Consider the following 23,717-nt stretch of genomic DNA (forward strand, 5'->3'; position numbering starts at 1 on the left):
GAAATTTGCAAAGCTAGATATAACCAACATATAAGTCTGGAATCCAAAAAATATAAAGAGACTATTTCCATTCCTAAGTGTATTTTTTTTATACAGGAACATGTTAATGAATAACCATCTTTAAACCAAAATTGTTATATATGCACATTTAATCTCCATAATCACTAGTGCACCTCCATATGGAGGCATTTGTAAAAAGTCTGCTTTTACAATTACACAAGAAAACACTGGTGGAGCTACGTCACCTTTGTGTAGTAAATAATAATTTAAAGCAGGGTAGTGTCTACCCACCTTTGTCTAAATGTTGAAATATAGGTGTAGCATTTAAAATAAGTAACAGGTATTTGAATACAGACCTTTTCTGCAATCTCATACACCAGTGCTGAATATACTGAGGGCTCAGTGAGATCAGTCCCTGAGATCCTCCCTTGAAACACTTTGGACCACTGACTTAGACTGGTGACCACCGTTCACTCAGAGCTGCATTACAGAAGTATTAAGGGTTGTACAATTTTAAACATTACAGCAAATTATGTCCCAGTTTCCATGTGCATCTAAAGCTGTGATGATAAACAAGATAGACAGGGCATGTTTGAAGATGCACAATTATCACTTTGCCACTCCTTCATTCTCATATTTCTAAATTTCCTACCCCAGACATCCTCTAGTCAGAAAGGACTTGACCACTTGTTTGGATAAAATGGTTCAATAATAGCAATTCTCATCCAGCACATCTTCTCTTTAGTTGCTTGGAACTACTTCTGAATGTGACAACCACTGCTTTTGCAGGGTTTATTATCTAAATCTACTGCCTTTCTTTTCATAATGCCATCTCAATAGCTTTGCATAATTTAACACAAACATGCCACCAGTCTTCCCATGAGTCATTACAACCTGTCTTAAAAAATGTAATACATGGCATTCAAAAGTATTGTCTTAATTCAATGTTAAAGCTCCCTCACTTGGAGCCCAGTGGATCTTCATTCCTTTATCCTGGAATCACACTGTCTCTATGGAGTGAGGTCTCTCTCCCCTCTTAAGCCCAAGATAGCAGCATCAGTAGCTCTGTAGGCCAATTTCCTCTCTCAGAAAAAGCCTTCTTCCTTGAATCACTTATGAAGACTGGCTTTTGCCTGTTCCTTTTTCCTTCTAGCAGCCTCTGCCATGCTTATTCCTGATGCAAACTCCTTCTTTGCTGTTTCTTTCATTCTTTGCCTTCCTCAGCTTCTGCTTAGATGGGTTTCACAAACCCTGTCTTTTTATATCATAAATCACATGAAAATGTAAATCTCATCTGTTGGCTAACACTCACATGAAGCCTTTTATTTTCTCTTTATTGCTAATGCTCGAAAGATATCCAGATCCTGGTATGAAATGTTTATACACAAAATGTGCAAATAGCACAAGAATAAATACAATACTTTAACTTCGGGGACTGAAGCTTAAGAAAATTGGAAATGCAGTAAGAATGGATGTGAGTATATACTCACCAAATACCTCAGCAAAATGATATATTTAAAATGACAGAAAATCCAAGAGAAAGGTTTTGGGAAGGAAATAGACACAGACCCAAATCTGGATGTATAGGGATCACCATCCCTTCACCCTTCTATGTCACTCTTTTATCATTCACTGGATTGACCTCATGGCTCTCCTTTATAAGTGAGTGTCCAACACTTGGCTGTAATTTTCAATTCAGAGGGCAATTTTATCTAAGAGTATTACTTTTAGTGGATACTCCTAACATCAATTCCTTTCTAGCAAATTACTGTTAAGCTTTGGTCTCTCTCGCACATCCAAATGCTGAGTACATCATTCATTTCCAGCTATCCCTAAGGTTTGAATTCACGCACAGTTAGATCAGACTCCAAGGGAACATGAGCTCCTATGCATCAGTCACCACCTAACAGATGGGGCTGAGCAGAAACTTCCCCAGGGGCAGGGGATGGCAGTAACTCCCTCTGAGGGCTGTCTGTGAGTCTCCAGCCTGGCTGGGGGCTGATGAGGGCAGCGACAGTGCAAGGAAACCTCTGAAGCACTTTGGGGTTTCAGCTGCACCAGCCACTCATCCACCTCCCCCAGCTGACACTGCAGCAGGTTCTCCAGCGCCCATTGTCTGAAGGCATGCAAATTAAACCAGTTTCATAAAAGATACTAGGTATAACAGAACCTATAATATAACAAGAGTTAAGTATAACAAGTATAACAACTATAAAAAAACAGTCTACTTAATGAAGTGCAACTAAAACAGCATATATGAAATTGCTGGAACTACAAATGAGGCCAAAACTGACACCTCTCTTCAAAAATATAATTATTGTATTTAAAAACTAAAATGTTGTTTCCACGTATAAATTTTCAAGTTATCTATCACTGCTCCCATTTGATATTAAAAAAAAAAAAAACTAAGGTAAAATATTGCTGTAACACAGACATATGTTGGATTTCAAAAATAGTCTTACCTGCAGCTTAATGTTTATACAGTATACATAAGACTGACAATGAAAAGCCTACAAGGCTTTTTATAAGACATGCTGAGAGCAATAAATGCTAAAGAATAAACCTCAGTTTTAAATATTTCTCACAGTATTTAATTTGCTTTTAAATATAAGTTTCAATATTGACACTTTCAAATAATAGGGCATTTACACTCAGCTTTCATGGTGGTTTTTCAAAATAAGCAGCCCTTTTCCATTAACCCACACTCAAAACTTAGTTATGTATAGGTTACTTAATTTCACTTAAGGTCAAAGATACACTGGAATAAATTATTGTTTCATTTATTATTTTGTCAATAACTGTAATTTGCTGAAACAAATCTTGGATGTTTCCTGCCCATAATTAACTACCTCACAAATATTAAATACTGTTAAAACACATAAGACTACAGCAGATTTATACAATAAAGATTGATTTTTTTTCCAGTGATGCCAAAGAAGATCAACTTTTTTTTATTTTAATTTTTAAGCAAAATATAACTTTAAATAATTGACAACACAGTCAGCATTATAGACATATGGCCAAAACTTACTTAACAGTTCAAGGACAGAGTTATATCACAAGTTACTAATCACACATGAAAAGCATTTATTACCTTTTAAAGTACAATACTCTGTGCAGACCTGATTCAAGATCTCCTGGAACTGATTTGTTCAATGTATCAGATTTTTTTTTCCTAAATACCATTTGAACTATTACTTCATGAACATCAAAAAGATTAAATAAAGATTAATTGAATAGAGAAAAAAAGTTAAAAAATTAAATGATGCAAAAGCCTCTTTGTCTTCAGGATATGAAGATATGAATCAACTCTTTTCACCTACTGCTGGAGTATGAACTGAAGAAAAGTCTGGCATCTTCTACACACAAGCATGAGAAGGATTACTACTGTGTTCAGTGAACCCTTGCCCACACATATATTAAGACTCTCAAGAGAAAAGTGGGTCACATTCTAATCATAAAAACACACTGACTTGTACAAGAAAACATTTTATTACCCTTTAAACCTTTGTTTTTGCAGCTGCAAAACAGCTTTATTAAGAGAGATAACACATATGTGATCATCTGCCAGCGTGGTAGTGCCTGGGCAGCATTACTCTGTTAACACAGCTTCTTTTCAAAGATATATTACTAAAATGGATATAAACTTCTGGGGCCTCCTATCTCACACTGATTCAAAGGAGAAGAGTCAGTAATCAATAAAATAGGTACATCTGATGAACTCACTGATTTCCTAACAGTTTACTCCTTCCAGAGGTATATACAGCATGTTAAAGGACTTTGTTATGTTCAGTTGTTACTGCAAGCTAGGGAAAAACCCTATATGTAAATGAATAACTTAATAAAGTTCTATATTAACTAATCACAGAACCTAAAGACACAAACACAGGCCCAGCTCTTGGTATCACTCTTCTTGAAGAGAACAGGACCACTTGTTTAAGAAACTTTTATGTAAAGTCCCATACGTCACAGCACGTTACACAACTTTCAGAAAAAAAAGAAATAATTTCTAGAAGAGAAAAGGCATATTTACATTGACCAGAATGTTCGGAAAGGCCTAAAAGCCTTGGGTGAACAATTTCACTCTGCCTTTAAATCACTCCCTTGCATTCCATAGCAAAATAAAAGTGATTCTCACCCAAAGCCCTCAGTACCCCCATATTCCAGAGTCAAATATTAATTGTAGGTACTCCCTTAGCGCTTGTGGGGCAAGCTCAGGACTGCACACCTGCAGAACCCAGAACATTCTTTCTGCCATACACCACCAACACCATCTCCTTTAACAGCCTACAGAGATACATTCACCTCGCCACACACTTAAAAGAGGTCAATTGACCAGGCATTTTAGGCCAAGGATAAGGAGGTGAAAGGTCTCTCCTTGTCTTTCTCCCCTCCTTAAATGAAGGTCAATCTAACAAATATAACTCATAAAGCTTTCTACCTTGCCAGTATCAATTCAAGAGTTAAATCAACTCTTACGTTTTCTTGTGCGTGCTTCTCTGCTCTTTGTTCACAGTGAATTTAGTAATTCAGTAATTTAACTGAAATTACTCTGCAACTGAGTGCAGAAGGGTTTATCTGAGAGAAAAACAAGCAACAGAAAAAGAGAATTTGAGTTCAGGTATTTAGGTTATGTCAGAAAACATATTTGACTCTTAATTACTGTTCCATTGTAAGCAGGCTGAATTTTCTTTTCAAGCTAGGGATTACCAAAGAAAAAAAACATTCTGGCTATTCAGGAAAAATATAAGGATCAAAACTACCATATAGAATACATGCGTTCTGCCTGATTTATTTAAATTGAAAAAATATAAGTGCATTTATAAGAATTGCTTTTTCTTTTGTATTTATCAGTCTCCTCAATCTTACCTCCATTACTGCCATGACAGAATAATTAATTTCAGTCAATCAATCATTTAAATAAACCTCACAGGTGACCTCAAAATAACACATAATCCACCAAGAACCAGTCACAACAACAATCTTTAAATTCCCTTGGAAAGGAAAATGAAGCCAGCTATGTGTGGCTTGGGGCAATCTAAGCTGTAAATCTCTCTTTTCTGATCTCTTCATAGGGATGAAAGAGCAGCACTGCTCTGGATTACATAGAACAATTATGTGTTCTAAAAACGCAGGGAATCGGGTTTCAAACAGCTTTAATCATGACCAATTAACTGCATCTTTTGCCACCCTGTAATAGTTCCACTGATGTCTAAAGAACCACTTTAGGAAGCCAATCCCTTAACATTTAAGTACATGGATACTAAAAGGTCTGTTTGTGTTTGTCAGCAAATGCAAATAGAGGCCCCTTGCCCGGCTGAACAAGCACCCCCCTCTCCCTTTGCTGCGCACCTGAGAAAAGGTGGAGCAGGCTTTGAGCACTTGAGCAGGCTGCTATTGCTGTGAGCACATGCAAGGAACTGTGCGTGTGGGTGTCACAGTTGCTCTGGCAATCACTCAGAGAACACAGACATTTAAATAACCACTTCCTTCTTTGAGGATACAAATGTGTTGTACTGTCCTAAAAGCAGGAGTTACTCTCTTCAGCAGCACTGTCTTTGATATTTTGAAAATTGGCAGCATGCTTTTTCTAGCTTTCTTACAGCAGCCTTCCCTTTGAAATTTCCCACCAGCCCACTGCTCCCAACAGGAACAACAGTGTCAATATAACAAAAAGACATGATTCCATCAGCTGCCAGAACATTGCCACTAAGGGGTCAATCTGAGAATCAGCAGATGACACAGCAGTAAAAATGCTGATGCCTTTTTTATACTACACTCTCATCACTGCTACCCATGGCAGTGCTTCACCAAGGAGAAATTTTATGAAAACCTTGGTGAAGATAGCCACTCAGGGTTGCAACAAGATATATATAAAGCCATAACAGTACAGGAAATGTGAGGCTCTTGAAATACAAAAGGCTCAGCAGTGTAAATCCAGAAGATGAACTGACTATAGTTTGTAATTCAACCAAGCAATGAAGTTGTTAGGTAGACAAAAAAAATCTCAGTAAAATTTACTTTTGTTTTCAATTAGTCAAACAAGGCACCTTGTGCCCAAGGGCACTACACTTTGATTTAGGAACACTGAATTCCTGTCCTCATATTCCCTAGCAGACAAAAACCACTAGGTAGCAAAGCTTTCAGAGCAAACCCCAAACCAAGCAAACTGCTCTCAAATAGACAGCAGCAGAGAAAATCAATGTAACATACAAGATGAATCCCACCTCTTGAAGACTGCTATTATCAAGCAGAAACTGAGTTGTTGTAAACTCCAGGATATACAATAGGCAAGAATACACAATAAGCAAAGAAGGGTACAGGTTATAAATCCTTAGACCGCGGGATACTGTTAAGAAAACAAGACAGGCCTTTTGACATGCACAGCATTCTTCACATCTGAAGCAGAATCAGCAACATTTGATTTAAATACTAGTCAAGAAAAGCTGATAGGAATTTAGCCAGATTATGCTAATCAGCTGGTAATCTGAGGGAAGAAACAATGAGTATCTGTGGTGTAGAGAGGAATGTTAGCAAGGAGGGAGTGCCGGGCTTACTCATGCCTGAAGCCATAATTGCACCTTCCCTATTTGTCTACTGCTCTAGGCAAATAACTACTTTGCCTACAGCTTAAGCAAGCCTGGTGAGAGAGCAGAAATTAAAACTGAGAAAAGATTCTTTATACCTTCATTATAAATGTACTGAAATTTCAGCAGAATGAGCATGTTTTGAGTTGGCAGGAAGTATTTCAGGATTCAATACTGTACTGCCAGAGAGGCTGTGCCATGGTAAATAAACACTGCAGCTTTGACTGTACAACTTGGCGTTCCTACCTGACACTCCATTCATACAAACACTAAGAGAAGTCTTGCAAAAAGTTAATTGCTTGAGGCCATTTGTCCTGAAACAAATGGGTCGATTATAACAACTTCAAGGAAAGTTTAGGAGTGTATATAGGGTGTAGAACCATATCCATATGCTACCTGTAAAGCAAGGATTTCCTTTGCAAAAGCACCATAGAAGCTCCTTCTCCCAGCAAATGCACATCTGTGCAGAAGGATGCTATTTGCTGGAGGAAGTCTCCAAAGACTTGTGTCTTGGAGCACAAGAAAGCATTACACAGACCTCCATTATCACCAGCAGTTTTCAACCAACAATGTAAAATTAAAACAAAATCCTAAATTTAGTCTGTTTTATCATCAATACATACACAAACCTAATTAAGCATCCACTCCTGTTAACAGGCTGCATGCACAAGCATGTTTCAGAAACCACATGTGGAGGCTGTCCACAAAGGTCCTTTAGAAGCATCAGGCCTCTTATCTCCTATATTATGAAGAATCAACAGAGTCATAGACTGAAAGTCTCAGTGACTTTCACCTCCTTCTCTGGTGGAGAAGAAAAAAAGACAGTTTTATCTGTCTGAGCACAGGACAGCCTTGGATGTAAGGCAACTGTGATTTCTTAAGAAGAAAAAAATAATTTTACAAAGTACATATGATATCACTGAAACATATCACACACACATTGATCCCATGAAGATTTGTTACAAAACTGTATTGGTAACAGTTGTGAGCCCTTTGCACCATAGCCAAAGCTCCTACCACCACATGTGAGGCTCTTTGTTCAGCTCAGTCCCTCAGAAGCTGTGAAAAGATGCAGTCCAAATCTTAACAGAGTTATGCCAAAAACTCAGCTGTATACTCTACACAGATCTTTAATTTTTATTTCTAGTTCTGAGTTTGCTTTTTCTTATTTTGTGAATGAATGAGATCACCACAGCCCTTTACCAGGATGTTTTTCAAATATGCTATAAGATTTTACTAGAGCAATTCAACCTCAAAAGGATGCAGTAGACAATTGTATGTAGAAGTTGAGAAATCCTTTGTACCCTCTTGGCGCAGAAAAGCAACTTTCATACAGACCAAGAGGGCCCTACTTGCGTAAAATAAAACACTTGGTGTTTACTTGACATAAACAGGTGATTCTATTTAAACTAGACAGGCTGCAATAAAACATTTGAGTCCCAATTGCTGACTGCTTACTTCTGCAATCCAGCTACAAAATGTTGGTACCTTGATAGTCATTAACCACTTCTAATGCCTCAATGAATCAGCCATGCTGCGACAAAACATGGAAACTACTACTTTGTTTCCCTATAAATGCAGATTGCAATACCCAAGACAGAAATAAACTAAACTGTGCTGCTGGGTTGCACTTCTGAAAATTAAGTACTTCTGAGATGACTGAAATTCCTGTAACTTGTACTTTAGCTAAGCTATCACACTTCTCTTTCCCCATTACAAAACTTCAAGGTTTCCACAGTTCTGATATTTATCAGTGGGGTTCTCCAATGTCACTAGACCATTTTCAAAGAAAAAAAAAAAATCTTGTTTTGAATTAGTTCAGGAAGTGAGTAACCTTTTGGAGTGATATTGCAACCAAGATGATGAAGGCCCTCACTAAGGCAGCACAAGGGATACCATGTTCTCAGAACCAAGTACAAAAAAACCATAATAAACACAAGGACTGAGCTGTCTGGGCACTTCAGCAAGCATTCCTACTGCAGATGTGGCTGAATTACATGAGCGTGAAGATCTAGTAGCACCTTTTCAAGTGGCTCAAGACTACTACTGCTGGAAGTCTTTCCTGCCCATCTGACTCACAATAAAAACAGCCTCAGTGTGATAAACATCTTCACCCAGATTATTTTTTCTTCATAAAGCTTCTCCTGGATATGGAAACTGAGACAACACCAGTACTTTATACTAATTTAAAAGAGATCTCTCTTAAAAAATTACCTCATTTGAAGGTATATTTAATAAAATGGTCATTGTATTTGTAAAAGCCATACAAAGTGTAAGATTAGACAATGTATTTTGTGAAGCTGACAATAAATTCCATTTTAATGTAATACAACATAGGAGTCATTGATATTGCTGGACTGCACATATTTTAGTATTTCTGACTGTGAGAAAAGAGTAAACTTTTTTTTTCCTTTAATTGCAAAGGAAAAGACTAAGCACATTAAATTATTAAACAATTAGAACTTCAATTAGAAAAAAAAATTTGTAAGACTTGATAATTCAGATGTTGATGGAAGTAGGTATATCTGAGCTCTGTATAGGAATAACCCTTACAAAGGTAGAGAGACAACAGAAGCAACTTGGTGTGTTTATAGACTTGCATTCCCCTTTTGTGTCTGAATTTTCATTATGACAACATGTATTTATTATACTAAATGTAAAATTCAGACAATATGAAAAAGAAGTATGTCATATCTTGTCTACAGTGCACAGTTAGGAACTAACTTGCCCTCCAGTCATTAGGCATAGGCATGCACTATATAAACATGTGTAAATATAGGCTATGGTGATTCTATGATGCAATGATACAGACAAAGCCAGAAAAGTCTGGCCTTATTACAATTGATTATTCTTTAAAAAAAACCCAAAAAACAAAAACCAAAACACCAACAAAACAAAAACAAAAAAAAACCAAACAGAAAAAGACACTGCCTCAAAACATAACTTTGATTGCAAAGACAAGAAATTACTTTCCCCAAAGTTAAATTGTTCTGTAGTCTGCATCCATAAAAACTTCTCTATAAAAAAGTAAGTTTTTCTAGAAAGGTCTTTACCCACCAAAAACAAATCAAAATAAAAAGAGGAAAAACCACTGTCTATTTGTATAATCATTCAATCATTCTTTTATGCATACCCTTGAATTTAACATTTTGTCTCCTCATTTATAGATATTAACTTAGTCTTGTGGTGTAAGTAATATATTACCCCAGAGAAGACAGCTAACATTAACAAGACCACAGGTTTAGAGCACTTCCATTCCTAGCCTAATGTGAAGTAAGATATTAATGTATTTTTAGAGGTACTGAGTATCCATAATTACATGCTGTTCACAAATGATGCAGATGCACAAAGACAGAAAAACTAACATCACATATCTCAAAATCAGGTAGCCAAAAAATAACTCTTCAACATTAGCAGACACTTTAAAAGGCAGGTCTCTGTGATTTGACTCTAATTAAATGGAAGCTGAAGTTGGAGCCAGGAGCAGAGGCCATGGGGGATCCTTTGATCTCAGCTTCTCAGACTCCGCTGCTTTTTGCCCTACTGCACTCTCCCCTCGCTTCAGCCACTCTGGTGCTGCTGCTTTAGCACAAGAGTCAAATCAGCCACAGGCATGTGGCTGGGAAGGAATTTTTGGCATCTCTACAAACATTCACAAATGGCATTATCTCCAGCAGATGAAGACTGATCTTTTCAAAGTCAAGTCCTCCAAGAGTTTTGGTCCACTGGACCTGAACAGTCTATGTTTTTCTCTGAGTATTTTATACTGGTCAAGGGTACTTTAAACTGTTTACAGTTACACAGTGGCACATCAGAAATATATGCAATATGGAATTGCAGAAGACAATAAATAAAACCTTAAAGAGCTGAAAACATAGGTTATTAAAAGCTAACACTATAACTATATTTGGAAGGCATTCATACTCTGCCTTTTTAAATAACCATTTCTTCTTCTGCCACAAAGTCCTTTTCCAATATTAGCATAGACATTAGGCTCCTGAAAAGCAAAAGGAATGCTTAGCTTGTGAACTTCGGACATGCATTTTCATAACTTTGAAGGGATGAGTGTAAAAGCTGTCTTAATCTCACAACAAGAAGGATTCATATTTTTGTCTTCCTATGACAAAAAATAAACTTACAAAAAGAGAACATTTTAACTAAAAAGAATAATCAGAGATGTATGGGTTGTTAAGGAACTGTATCTTAGTAATACGAATAAAATTTAGCAGAAAGTTTACATTTCCTACAAAAGGCCCCAGTTCCAGTGGCAGGCACATTTTGTATTGTTTCCATTAGAGGAAATTGAAAATGGAGCTTTACTGAGCAGGTAAGGCTACATGAGTGTGCTATGGCAGTACAGAGTTGGTGCACATGTCCCCAGATCACCTACTTTCCAGTCAAAAAGTGCAACTGCAAAAGAAGGCTGAAAGAGAAAGCTCTCAAGTACCTTCCCTCTCTCCAGACCTAATGATAGATATAATTTAAAATCTAATTTAGCAGCTCTACATTATACAGGAGCATCTTAATGTGTTACAATAGGCACAGAATTATTCACTGCATCTCTCTACTACCATTCAAGAAAATCAACCATTATTCTCTATCTACTAATATAAGTGAAACTTAGTACATAATAAACATATAATTAAATTACTTTCTGAGCACATTTTCCACAAAAAGTTATTTTTGAAGCTACTGACAATATGTGCAAGCATTAAACAACATGTATTAAATTCTAAGCTATTATTTTTGGAATGGATCTGCCTAGGCTCTTTAGAAATATTAACAAATAACTCCCTGATTTTCATACCATTACTACATTACATGGACAATTCAAGGAGATTGTTTTTTCTGAGTAGACAGAGATCTAACAATTAATAAATTATCTTTGCTTTCTTTATAAAGGAATTCTCATTATAGTGCAAGTATATAACTTGCTAGGAACATACAACAGTGAATAATAGCAGAATTACTTAACAAGATTTTTCTGCTCTTTATTGTGATGTTTCTATACATTCAATTACGAAAAACATCAATAGATTTCCCTCTCCATAAGTACATTAGATAGTGAGATTCTTTCATAATCTAAAGAAGCTATCTTTTAAGGATATATGAAAGAGAAAACACTTTGAACTAAATTTTTTGGAAGTACTGCCATTTCTACTGTTTTAAGGCACAGAAGTTTAAGAAATGTGAATTAGCTTCTTTTGTAAACACTATTGATTATCCAGCATCCAAAAATTGTGTTGTACACACAGGTGAAAAAAATAATTTTTTTCAGATCAACAAGAGATTTGACAATATCAGGAAATTTTAGGTAGTTAAAACAGAGAGGAATGCACAAATCACCCCTGATATTAATACTGCATATTTCTCTAGATGTGATTTACACTGTTTGCTCACTGTATACAATACTTAGAAATCTGTTCCAACTCAATTCATCCTGAAAGCTTGGTAACATCTGCATTTACAGATTTAAGCTATACCAATAAAATTTCTTTCGCAGATGCAAAATAAGTAGACATCTGCTTTAAAAAATTAAGAAATTACTATCAGGAAGTTTGAGAATGTCAATTTGTTTAAACCTGTACTAGCTCTGCCTTCTGTCAATCTGTACTGTAAATCTCTCACTAAACACATAGTATTCAAATTGAAATACTAGTATCATGGTCGTGAAAAGGGCAACAAAAATTAAGATAATGTTAGCCTATTGCATCTTTGCTCTGGAAGATAAGCTGTTGCCATGGTTTTGGTGATTTTGAATAACTGTCCTTAAAAGAGTGATCATGGTAGCAAATTAAATGCCTTAATACTGCTCTCAGGCAGCCAGGTCCATTTGCTCTTATTTTCCTTATTTGAAATTAAGAACATGTGTCTGAATGGTGTTGAAAGCTCTGCCAGAACCATACAACAGTACAGCTCAAAAAGCCTGATGCAACAGACACAAACATTGTCTACAGCCAGAGGAGAACGTGGGCTCGTGACACACCACGGCCGTAGGTGCCATTAGTCAGGGAAACTCATTCAAGCAACCAACACTAAAAGAAGGATTCTCTTTACAATCATTCTGTTTGGAATAAATTGAGAGCAAAAAGGAGGAATTATAAAGTCTTCTGGCTTGTGGGGGCGGGTTTGTTATTGCCATCACTTTTTAAACAGGACACTCATACTATCAAAGGTCACCTCTCTGGAAATTGACCTTTCTAGAGTGAGGTTTTCTTGGCTCTGACAGTGCTACAAAGAAAGGAACAGTGCCTGAGAGAGAAGGAGAGAAACCACAAAAAGCAGAATTTAAATCTGATATTTTAACAGTTGTATTTCACAGCAGGAAATAAACTGTGGGAAAGGAAAAAAAAAAAAAAAATGCTCTGATATGGCCAACACACTAATTTCTGTTTAATGCAGCAGAAATACAGTCAGGTCTTTTAGCACTTTACAGAAGAACATTTCTAAATACATTTTGGATGTTCATTCTGGGATGCACCATAGCCCTGACAAAGCCCTTTTGAATGACATAAGAGAAAGCAGTTCTGCTTATTATGTGAGACAGTATTTTTAAACACTAACTTGTGGGCAAAATATATTGCTATAAGTGGTAGTATGTCTTATGTGCACAGAGACAGAACAGAATCTTGAGAAGAAAAGCCAGTCCTTGGAAAGATATTAGAACTAGTAAGCTGCTTTTCTGGATTTAGTTGAAATTTCATCGGCGCTGTGGGTCACATTTCTAGTTTTGTAGCTGAGTTTTCAAACAATGAAATGCTCTTGTTTCACACAAGTCAAGGAGCTAAATCACTTTTAAAACTCTTAGCAAAAATAAGTGGTTTGAGTCAATGTTGCTCCAGGTAACACTCTCTGCTTTGGGACTAAAAATAAAATCGTTCATTCAGAATATAAGTGGAAAAAAAAGCAAGCACTGCAGAGTTTTTAAAAATATTTCTTCCTTCTGGGTTTGAAGCTAAACTCACTATTTATGAGGAATCTTGGCAGAACATAAAAATTCGAAACAACACAGCTGCAAAGACTGTCAATTCTTTACCTTGTGTAAAATGATAGGTCTTTCACTACAAAGACATTGGCAAGTTATTAAAGAATACAAGTATTAAAAACAAGTAAATAATTCTGGTTTGCACTCAATCACACAAGGCTTTTTGAAACATGTGAAAGGTACTTAGCATAATGGTCTCTAAATTTGTAAGGAAACAAAATTTCTTGGCACTTAACAGAAACTGGCCAATGAATGGTTTCAAAACTCAGCTCAGGAATTTGGGAAAGACATAGTGAAGTCAATGTAAAGTCATTTGAATAGGCTTTAAATCAGAACGGGAGCCAAAAGGACAGATGAGTAAACTTGATTAATATCTTCATTTCTATGCAACTAACAGTACTAAACAGTGTCCTTGCTAATATTTAAACCTGAATGAGTGACTTATTCTGTGTCTGATCCCCAGGAGATTAATCAAGAAAACAATAGAAGAATTGAAAACAGCCATCTATCCTACAATCTTATCAGAAGTTATAAATTTACAAAACTTTGGTACTATAGTAAAGAAAGTTTTACAAAAGGATCTGACCAGACTCTCCCATGTTAGAATGGTCACTTTAAACCACTTCAGTCTCTTAATGTGCCTTGTGATATCCAAGCAAGCAGCTATATAGTTTTCCTCATTTATTCCTATGAATTAGTGTCTGTGGTTTTATCTACATCTTCTCTTTTGTGCATGCAAGTGTGTGTGTGTGTTGTCATGCCCCAAGCAGTTCTGTGGAGTTCTCAGGGTTGAAGCAGCTCTTTTATTGTAATCAGTTTTCATTACAGTCCTTTGATCTCTCTCCATTCTTTGTATACAACACTTCATCACCTTTATTTTCTGTCATAATTGCATGTGAAAGATTTCTCCTTTGATAGACCCTGAATGCCAAATCAGTATCGAAAAGAGTGTTGAAAAGTGTCATGTGCTCTGTCTGCTTTAAAAGGCATCCCATACACCTGTGGAAGACAAACAATTTTTCAGTGATATGACATATCTATCATCCGTCCACAGGATATGAGCTGTTCTGTCTGCTTAATAGCAAGGGGCTATGCATAGCAAAATAGCAACTGCTGAAAGAAATGTGTAGCACATTGCAAACTGTCTGGCAGCCCTCCCTAAGCCTCATCTCATTCTGGCCTGCTGATAATTCACAGACTGTGTTCCTGAGCGCTCATCACTCGGGCAGTAAGAGTGGCTGGATGGGGCCCCCTGTCTCTGCTCCCTGTCACACTGTCATTCAGGTGTGTCTGTCTGCCATCACCTGCTGACACAGCCACATGCGTCTCAATTACAGCATAGGCCTCCATTCACACTGCTGATGAAGATGTTCAATCTCTACTGGCTAACAGCATTCTCCCTTAAAAATGTGTCTTTTGGGGTATGTGAAAACAGACACCAGGTGAAATCTCTTGGCTGCTACAGAATGATATTTCTCACCATACTTTTGGTAACAACTTATTAGTGGCCAGTCCTTTTCTCTACAATTGCAAGCCTCTGCCATTCCCTGCAATGATAAAATACAGTGATGGGGTATAAAAAAATTTTTTTTTCCCCATCTCTACTTCAGCATGAGGCCAAGTGATTAAGCAGCAAAACTGGAAAGCCAGACATGATACAATGTCAAAGTAATTTATTTCTCTATTTTACAAATGTCATGCATTTTTACAACCAAGGATGGTTTTAACACTATTAACACAGCACTGAAGACATCCAGAGTCACCTCATAGGAAAAGAAAAAAATATAGAAATGGTTAGAAGATGATAATGAGAGATATGTAATTGTTACACATGTATTTCTATAGCCATGGCAGGTAACACACAGTGATACCTGACCAGCAATGACACACAATATACACAAGTCCTGTGAGGCACAGCTGAGGGAGCTGGGGGTATTTAGCTTGTAGAAAAGGAGGCTCAGGAGGGACCTTCTCACTCTCTACAGCTCCCTAAAGGTTGCAGCAAGGCGAGGGTCAGTCTCTTCTCCCATGTAACAGGAGACAGGACAAGAGCAAATGGCCTCAAGTTGCACCAGGAAAGTTTTAGATTGAGTATATTAAAAGTATTTAGATTTGAATATATTTAGATTGAGTGTGATTGAATATTTGGAAAATATTCTTACTGAAAGAGTTGTCAAGCATTTGAACAGGCTGCCCAGGGAAGAGCTGGAGCCACCAGGCCTGGAGGCATTCAAAAGGCCTACAGATGAGGCAGGGAAGAGGCAACCTTATCAGAGGGGATGCAATACTGCACCTGTTGGTTACCAACACAAGTGGCCTCATCAGGGAAGTCAAGATCTGCAGTGGAGTTGGTGGAGTTTGCTGTTCTGAGGCACGTGGGTCAAGTAAGGAGCAAAGTGAGGCCTCTGGACTTTAGAAGAGAAAACTTCTAGCTCTTCAAGGAGATTGTCAGTAGGAGTTGCCCTCAGGAAGAAGCAAGTGGAAGAGAGCTGGCAGATTAAGGAAGAATTCCAGAGAGTGCAAGAGCTGGCAATCCCCAGCTGGAAGAAATTGGGCAGGGATGGCAAGAGAGTGGCATGGCTGAGTAAGGACCTGCTGGGCAAACTAAAGGGAAAGAAAAAAATGCACAGAGAGTGGGAACAAAGACAGGTACTCTGGGAAGGGTAAAGATGTTCAGTTGTGTAGGGATGGGGTGAGGAAAGCTGAGGCGAAGTTGGAACTGAACTGGGTAAGGAACACAAATAATAATAAGAAGGGCTTCACAGATATGTTAACCAGAAAAGGAAGGTCAAAGAAGATAAACAATGTTGACAAACTGGTAACAATGGATAAGGAGAAGGCTGAATTACTCAACAACAGAATGAGAGTGTACCTGCCAAGAAGGGTTTTGGAGTGCTGCTGCATGAGAGGCTGGACAGGAGCAGGCCACGTGCACTGGCAGCCCAGAAAGCCAAACGTGTCATGGGCTGCAGTCCTCACTCTGCCCCAGCTTCATATCTATGCATTTTCCATTTTCTTTGGTAACTGACAGAAATCAAGCAAGTTAAACCAATAACTTGTTCTGAAAAATACCATATTTACAGAAGTAATCTTAACTCACTTAAAATATTTTTAAAATTGGATTCTTGGGCTGTGCAGCTCAGCACACTCAGAAACGATCAATGAGATTACAGCATTTAAAGAAAACAGCTCACTTCTCTGACTTAACATATGGAATTAAAAATCCTAATATCCATGCCATCAACAAGGAACCCAACACACATAACACACAGTGAAGATAAAGCTACAGTTATCTTTCTCTGACAGCATTAGAAGGAGACATAGATCTACCTGCCATGCATGCACAAACAACAGAGTCCTTGATATGTACATCAGAGGGCCAGTTAGCATGTTTTCAGTTTTACTCCTCTATCAACAATGTCATTTATGCACTTGTCCTAAACATGAACAAAATGATAGACTGAAAGAATAATTACCATACACCAGAGAATGCTAATGTCTAGGTTATTCCTCCTTGAACTCAGATGAGTGACTTGCAGAGACTCCTTCTAAATGATGACCCTTAAAAACTGGAAAGATTACAACTAAACATAGAAAATGAAACTCAAGGACAGTTATGTAATTGCTTTCTGGACTTAATCTTTTCAAGACTCAAGAATTTAAATTAAACTCCAGAGCATCCATACACAACTAGAAGGAATGAATAACTAAAATTGTGTATGACAAGTGAGAAAATCTGATCCGCTCACTTTTTCTTAATTTTTAAAAAGGCATGCATTGTGCCCTCAACTAAACAAATAAGGAATCTTAAAGCTGAAATTACTTTCTAGTTAGATTTCTTCTTCCTAACTTCTCCCTTGTCCCAATGTGGACATGAATGGTGACCTGCTAATTTGGTATGTACTCAATCCCATTCCTACTGTTTTCAAAGAGAACTGGGATAAACAGCCTGACAAAGAAAAATAACTTGGATACTACAAATGCAAAGGTGTGGCTCTGAATTGTGAAGGAATATAAAGAAGTGAAGACTGACTTCTCTATAAAAGTTATTAAGTCCCAACTGGCAACTTTTATGCAAAGATATAATTCAGTCTGTGCACTTCTGCAAATTTTAAAAGTGGCTTAAAATAAATAAATAAATTAAAATTAGATTAAACAGAGAAGGAAAACAATCCTGCAAGTACTTAGTGCTTAGGATCTGCTTAGGATCAAAGTAGGGTTATACTCACTAAGAACCAGAAGAAGAAAACACTTTCCAAAGAAAAGGAAACATAATTTCACAGGTTCTCATTCTTTTTTCTTTTAAGTGGAAATACATAACACTTGGACACAAGCTTTCTCTCTTTTATAGTCCTCCTGCTAATATTCTCATACTCTCTTTTTGGAATAAAACATTTGAGAAGTGTCTTTATTTTCCTTGGTTTTCCCCCTTACTTTACACATCTGTGTGTTTCTATCTCAACAGTTTCTTAAGGCTGAAAGATGACACTCCATTTCCTTGATAATCCAGCCCAGTGTCTTTAATACACAAAACCTTTTAACTATACCTTTTTAGTTACAAAGCATCAAAGAAAATTTAACAGTTTCTAGTTGTGATCTCAGTAAGTATTACAAAAAATAGTTACAGAAAAGCATTGCTTTACAACTATTTAAAATTATCAATCCTCTGCAATATTTATAATATTGCAACTGGGAAGATATAATACTTTATATAAATTTATTTTTTCCCATATTAAGGATTAGAAAACAGTTTTGGAAGTTATGAGCTGAACAAAGAAAAAAAAAAGAAGAAAGGAAACAGAGCTAGACAGTGATTAAATTATTTGCCCAAGGCTACATAACAGGTCAAAGGCAGAAATGTGAATTGGAAACAATTCCCCTAGCTTTCCAACAGTTCCTGAACACCAGACTATCTGGAGTTTTTGAGCCAGACATAAAATACACCACTCTCCAATGAAAAATTAGTATTAACCTCTGACAAAAATCTGTGGAACTCCTAATCGTGGAACTTGGCAATTATTTTAAATATTCTGAGTGTACATGTATGTGCATGTAGCTGTAATCTGGTGACTCTTGGGTAATCATAAGTGTTGCCTCACACTTCCATAGGATGAAAGAACTGTAAAGCAAAACTGATCAAAACTCTCACCCTTGGGTCACAAGAGTCGACACTCTTGATTACACCAGGGGATGTCCAGGGTGCATCTGCTGACATTGTGCAAACCATTGTTATTTATTTTTTAAAAACGCATAATAAATAATTTTAACATGAAGAATGTTCTCTGTGAGGGAAACACTTTGGGGAAAAGGTGACATATTAGAATGATTACATTTTTTTAAAAATTTATTCACCACAGCACCGAGTATTCAGTGTGATGTAACTTGAGTTATGGACTCATTTCTCTCTTAAGACAGCTTTCTTAGTGTACAGAAATGCCAATATTGTATAGAGGTGTTGATGCAATAAACACAGCTAAGAAAATGAAGTATATAAGAAATGAAGGGAACCATAACTGCATTGCACATTAAAATGAATAAACATAATAATTCTGTGAATACAGACTTTGTCTTCCTCGACTAAAAAGCAAACTTGCAGAGATGTCAGAAAAATAGAGCAATGATACAAAAACAAAACTCTCTATCACCTGCTGCTCCTTCAACCCCATGATTATGGTCATTTTCACCTATTAAATCATTACAGCTTTCCTCCATCTGACAAGATCAGATCTGCATTTGATCACCTCCACATTCCCACAACCAAATCCCAGCATCTCCTGATGCCAGAAGTCCAGCAGCATTTCACAGTGTCTTTTAGCTGTTACAATTCTGTACACTTCCATAAGATTATTATCAACAAATATTTTCCAGAAAAAAAGATTGCATTATTATTTCAAACTCTTACCTTGCTAAAAGTAAGAGGTCTCTGTTAGTGAACCAAGTACCACAAAGCTGGTATGATTTCATCTAAGAGATTGCCTGTGCATGCTAAAGGCTGAGGTACTGCGGACTTTCTTTTCAGGATAGATGAATTAATTGTACTTATGTCTCTTTCTGCAGAGATTTTATCTCTTACTTTTAGCATATTAAAATATCAAAGTTACCAACCTCATTTTAGTTATTGGGCTGCTGACAGTCTGAAAGAAAGACCCAGTCTTGTATAAACTACACACTCAAAACCTTAATGAAAAGTCAATAAACTTTGCTTTCTTGTAGCAGGAGAGAGACTTATCTACCTGAAGACTAATTTGATTCATCATGCCAGGAAGGCATTTGTATTTAAGAAGAACTTGTATTTTCAGGGCCTTGCTGCAAAAAATAGTTATGAAATATAGGAACATTCAGTCTGGCAAAATAATAAGAATTAAACTACTGGAAGTTTACTCTGAAAAAGTAAATATTCTTCCATAATACCATGGCAAAACTCATTCACACTGACTTATAATGCAGAATATGAGTTGAACTTAGTGCATGTGAAAGCAAGAAAATAGAGTGAGCTACAGAAGTTATCTTGGTTCTTAAAAACAAAAACAAAAAACCCCAAACATTATGAAGGGGTTCATTTAAAAATGTTTAAAAAACTATTCAGTTACACAGCATGGAAAACAAAGGTATTTATGCAACACAGTCTAATGCATCACCACACTTTTTTTTAAACAAGATTTTCCCACCACTCTCAATTTCATCTCAAGGAAGGATTCTCTGTAATCAACATACCAATTTCCTAACTGGAACATCCAGCAAGCAATCTGTAACTATTGATCCACTGCTTCAGCTGGAGCTGCAATCTTCCTAAGCTAGCTAAAAGCAGACTGCCCTGTGATACCCTCACAACATTATCGCTTGTGCAAAAATTTTTGAAAGACATTCCATTTGGCAATAACAACAGAGTGAAGTAATAAGCTCATTCACTTATACACAGGCTTGAATAAGAGAGCATAACCTCTTCCTAGCTCTGCTTTCAAAGACCTATCTCAGTGGATATTATGTTTTATGTTCAACTCAGTAGGATTTTTGGTCATGCTGAGAGCCAGAAAAACGTCAGCTGTGACAGAGGCCAGAAATGCTCAAACTGTGCTCAGTGGATCACTGCAGGACCAAACTGCTTCACCATTGACAGGATCAGCTCCAGCTCCAGGCCTCAGCCACGTGTTAGGTTCATGATTATGAATTATGAACACATCTCTCTGGTTGCAACATCAGCCAAAGGAAAAGTCACTTATACCTACAAGTTAGCATCTGATTGCAACACTGCTTAAATCCAGCAGTAATCTCTCTGAACCCCCTCACAGAGCAGGACTTTATTTTCATTTCGCAGAAAAACAAAAAAATCTGGTTTCAATCCTATGGCAAGGGGCAGAATGAGGCAAACACTACCAAAAAAACCTCCAAAATATCCTGTGACATCTAGATTTCCTCCAAAGAGCTAGAACACACACTTTTTATAAATATTATCTTTTCAAAAAAGTCTTTCGAGAATAATTGTTGTGCTGATATAATGAAATCATGAGTGAGAAGGAAGAGGGTCAGAAAGACTTTGAGTAAGCAAGAAAGGTGTGATCACTGTCAGTGTTTGAAAAAACCCCAAAGTTATAATTTCAAGACAACTTCATAAATAGAAGGAAGCCAGAAAGAAAATGCTAAAATCTTCCCCATCAAAAGTCAAAACAAAAAACACATTCCAAGATTTGTGCGTACAGAATACTAATAAACACAGGAATGGGACCTTTAAAGAGAAGAGGAACTGCCTCCAACTAAAAAGCAGCAATTTAAATCCCTGCTTCTGCCTGATAAGGTACAAACTACCCAACTAAGCTGTCCAGAGATGAAACTAAAAAACCTGACACTGGCAGACTTTCTGGGTTTAACAGAGCTTCTTCATTAATTATCTAGACACTGGCACTGCTACTGTGAACTCCCAACTATACAGAGCTAGAAAAACTCATTTGGCCACAAGCACTTGAACGTTAAAAAAAAAAAAAATCCCAACAAAAAACCCCCTGCATTTCAGTGGATGCAGCATTTGTATGCTTATCTACGGGTTTTTAATGTCACTTTACAGTTAATAATTAGCCCTCCTCTGGCCTGCACAAAGAGTGCCACTGAGACAAAAGAAAACGTTAAGTGTGTTAGCTATACTTGCCACTGGTATAAATAGTCAAAGGGATGATTAATGAATGAGGGGGAGAATTAAACAGAGCAGTGAACAAAGACAAAGCCCGTTTGCTTGGCTGCCCACAAACCAAGACAAGCTGCATCCATAAAGAAACTACAGAAAGTGACAAACAAAAAATCAGCTTAATAGACAGCTCATGAAGACTTTATTTAACCCCACATTATGACAGCCTCAGTGCTTTATTAACACTCTGACATGTTAAGATGCCAGGGTCATTTGAGGCTAAAACACACATTTGTTGGGGGGAAAGGCATAGAAAAAAATGCACATTTTTGTGCCACAGAAAGAAAAACAGAGAAGGTCCAAATAACTTGAACAACACCCTTCAGTCCTCCTTTGTGGAGCATGCCAAAATCGACATTTTTAAAGAGTTGTTTAGAGATGTCAAACAATGCAGATGAAGCACTAACACAGGAGAAGTGGCTTGACAGGCCTTATCCTTCCCTTCCAATGGCTCCATTTTAGACAGACATGCTTCAGAGTAAAAAAAATTGTGATGGCTTTTAAATTTAAAGCAAATTATACTCGCTTTTTTCCTTTTAAATGAGCTAATGAGCATTCCCAGATACTCTCCACAAATTACTACAGACACCTGATACCCTCTATAAATAACTATGATCTCTGAATCAAAAGCTTTGCAATAAAATTGATAAACACAATATAGTCCAGCACCATTACTGCTTAGGCCATTTTCAAGTTGGATTTAATATGGACAATTTAAATATATATTTTAGTTGGAGTTATCTTGCCTTTTCTTTTGTTAAACAGAGATTTGTAGAGATTTTTAATTTTTTTTTCAAACAAAAGTAGTAGTTTTCCAAGTCTATTTCCTTTCATCACCTGCCCAATGTATTCAACAATTCCAACAAACCTCTAATAAATAAGATAAATAGTAGAGAAAATGTTAAAAACAAAGCATAAAATAAAAACTCTGCAGCGCATGAACAAGCACCATAGTAAGATAAAGAACTTTTTCTCCAGCTTACAATGTCATAAGTGCACAACTCCATAAATAGTGTCCCACATGTAGCCAAATCTTCTAACAAGACACCACAGTATGTAAATATTTTGTTGTCATTGACAAACAAGCATAAAATCTTCCTCTTCTTTGTTGCTATGGATTCACTATTGCATATCCCTGAAATGTCATAGAAATTCTTTACTCTTTTCCTACTGATATACAACACATTTATTTGATAAATACAACTGTTCTACAGAGTTTTTTAACTGAACTTTACATTTTAAGTAAAGGTATTCTTATCCTCCCAAATCAGCACTGATCCACAAAAAAGTTTCCTGTCCATGCTTTTTTCTCCATACCATGCTATCCTTTCATCCATCCTCTGCTACAAAGCTTCTTTTTGTATGCTTCACAGCAAAGTCTAAGAAAATAAGGTGGAGAAGAAAGACATTCTGTATCACTTAATTTTTTTCTCCCTAATGTACTGCAACACACCCAAAACTGATACCTTTATGTCAGCAAAGAAAACCCTTTTAATAAACTGCTTAATGACTTGAAAATAGAACATGCTCAAAACTTAAGGTGAGATCACACACAGAAGGAATTTCATGTTTTCTGCTAAAACCCCTCATTCTCCTCTGTGAGAACAAATTTGTTCAGGCTTCTACTTTCACTTCCATCAAATATTTGCCATCTCAACAATATGTAAACTTCATCCATCAACTGCATACCTCCCAAGTCACAAAGGAAAACTTTGCTTCAAACTCCATTCACAAAGAACTGAAACTCTGTTTTTTGAGAAGTATTACACATTTTCAACAAATAAGGCAATCAAGAGTTACAAGGACAATTCGTATGCTGCTGTTATCTGGACCAGTTTATACACTGCAAGAAGTTTTGAATTTACCAATGGCATTCAAAAAAGACTAAAGAGAACTCTCCCTTGGCATGCCCAAATTCTCCTGAGTTTCAACATGTTTTTTTAAGTTATTTCCAAGAAAATAATGTAAT

The 23,717-nt window shown here is 36.8% G+C and overlaps 1 protein-coding gene across 1 annotated transcript in view; it reads right to left on the bottom strand.

Annotated features, from left to right (window-relative positions):
- Positions 1 to 23,717, bottom strand: part of LRMDA (leucine rich melanocyte differentiation associated) — a 606,518-nt gene that overhangs the window by 170,328 nt on the left and 412,473 nt on the right. The window lies entirely within an intron of this gene.

The sequence above is a fragment of the Ammospiza caudacuta genome, chromosome 9 (assembly GCF_027887145.1).
Source record: "Ammospiza caudacuta isolate bAmmCau1 chromosome 9, bAmmCau1.pri, whole genome shotgun sequence".
Taxonomy (NCBI): domain Eukaryota; kingdom Metazoa; phylum Chordata; class Aves; order Passeriformes; family Passerellidae; genus Ammospiza; species Ammospiza caudacuta.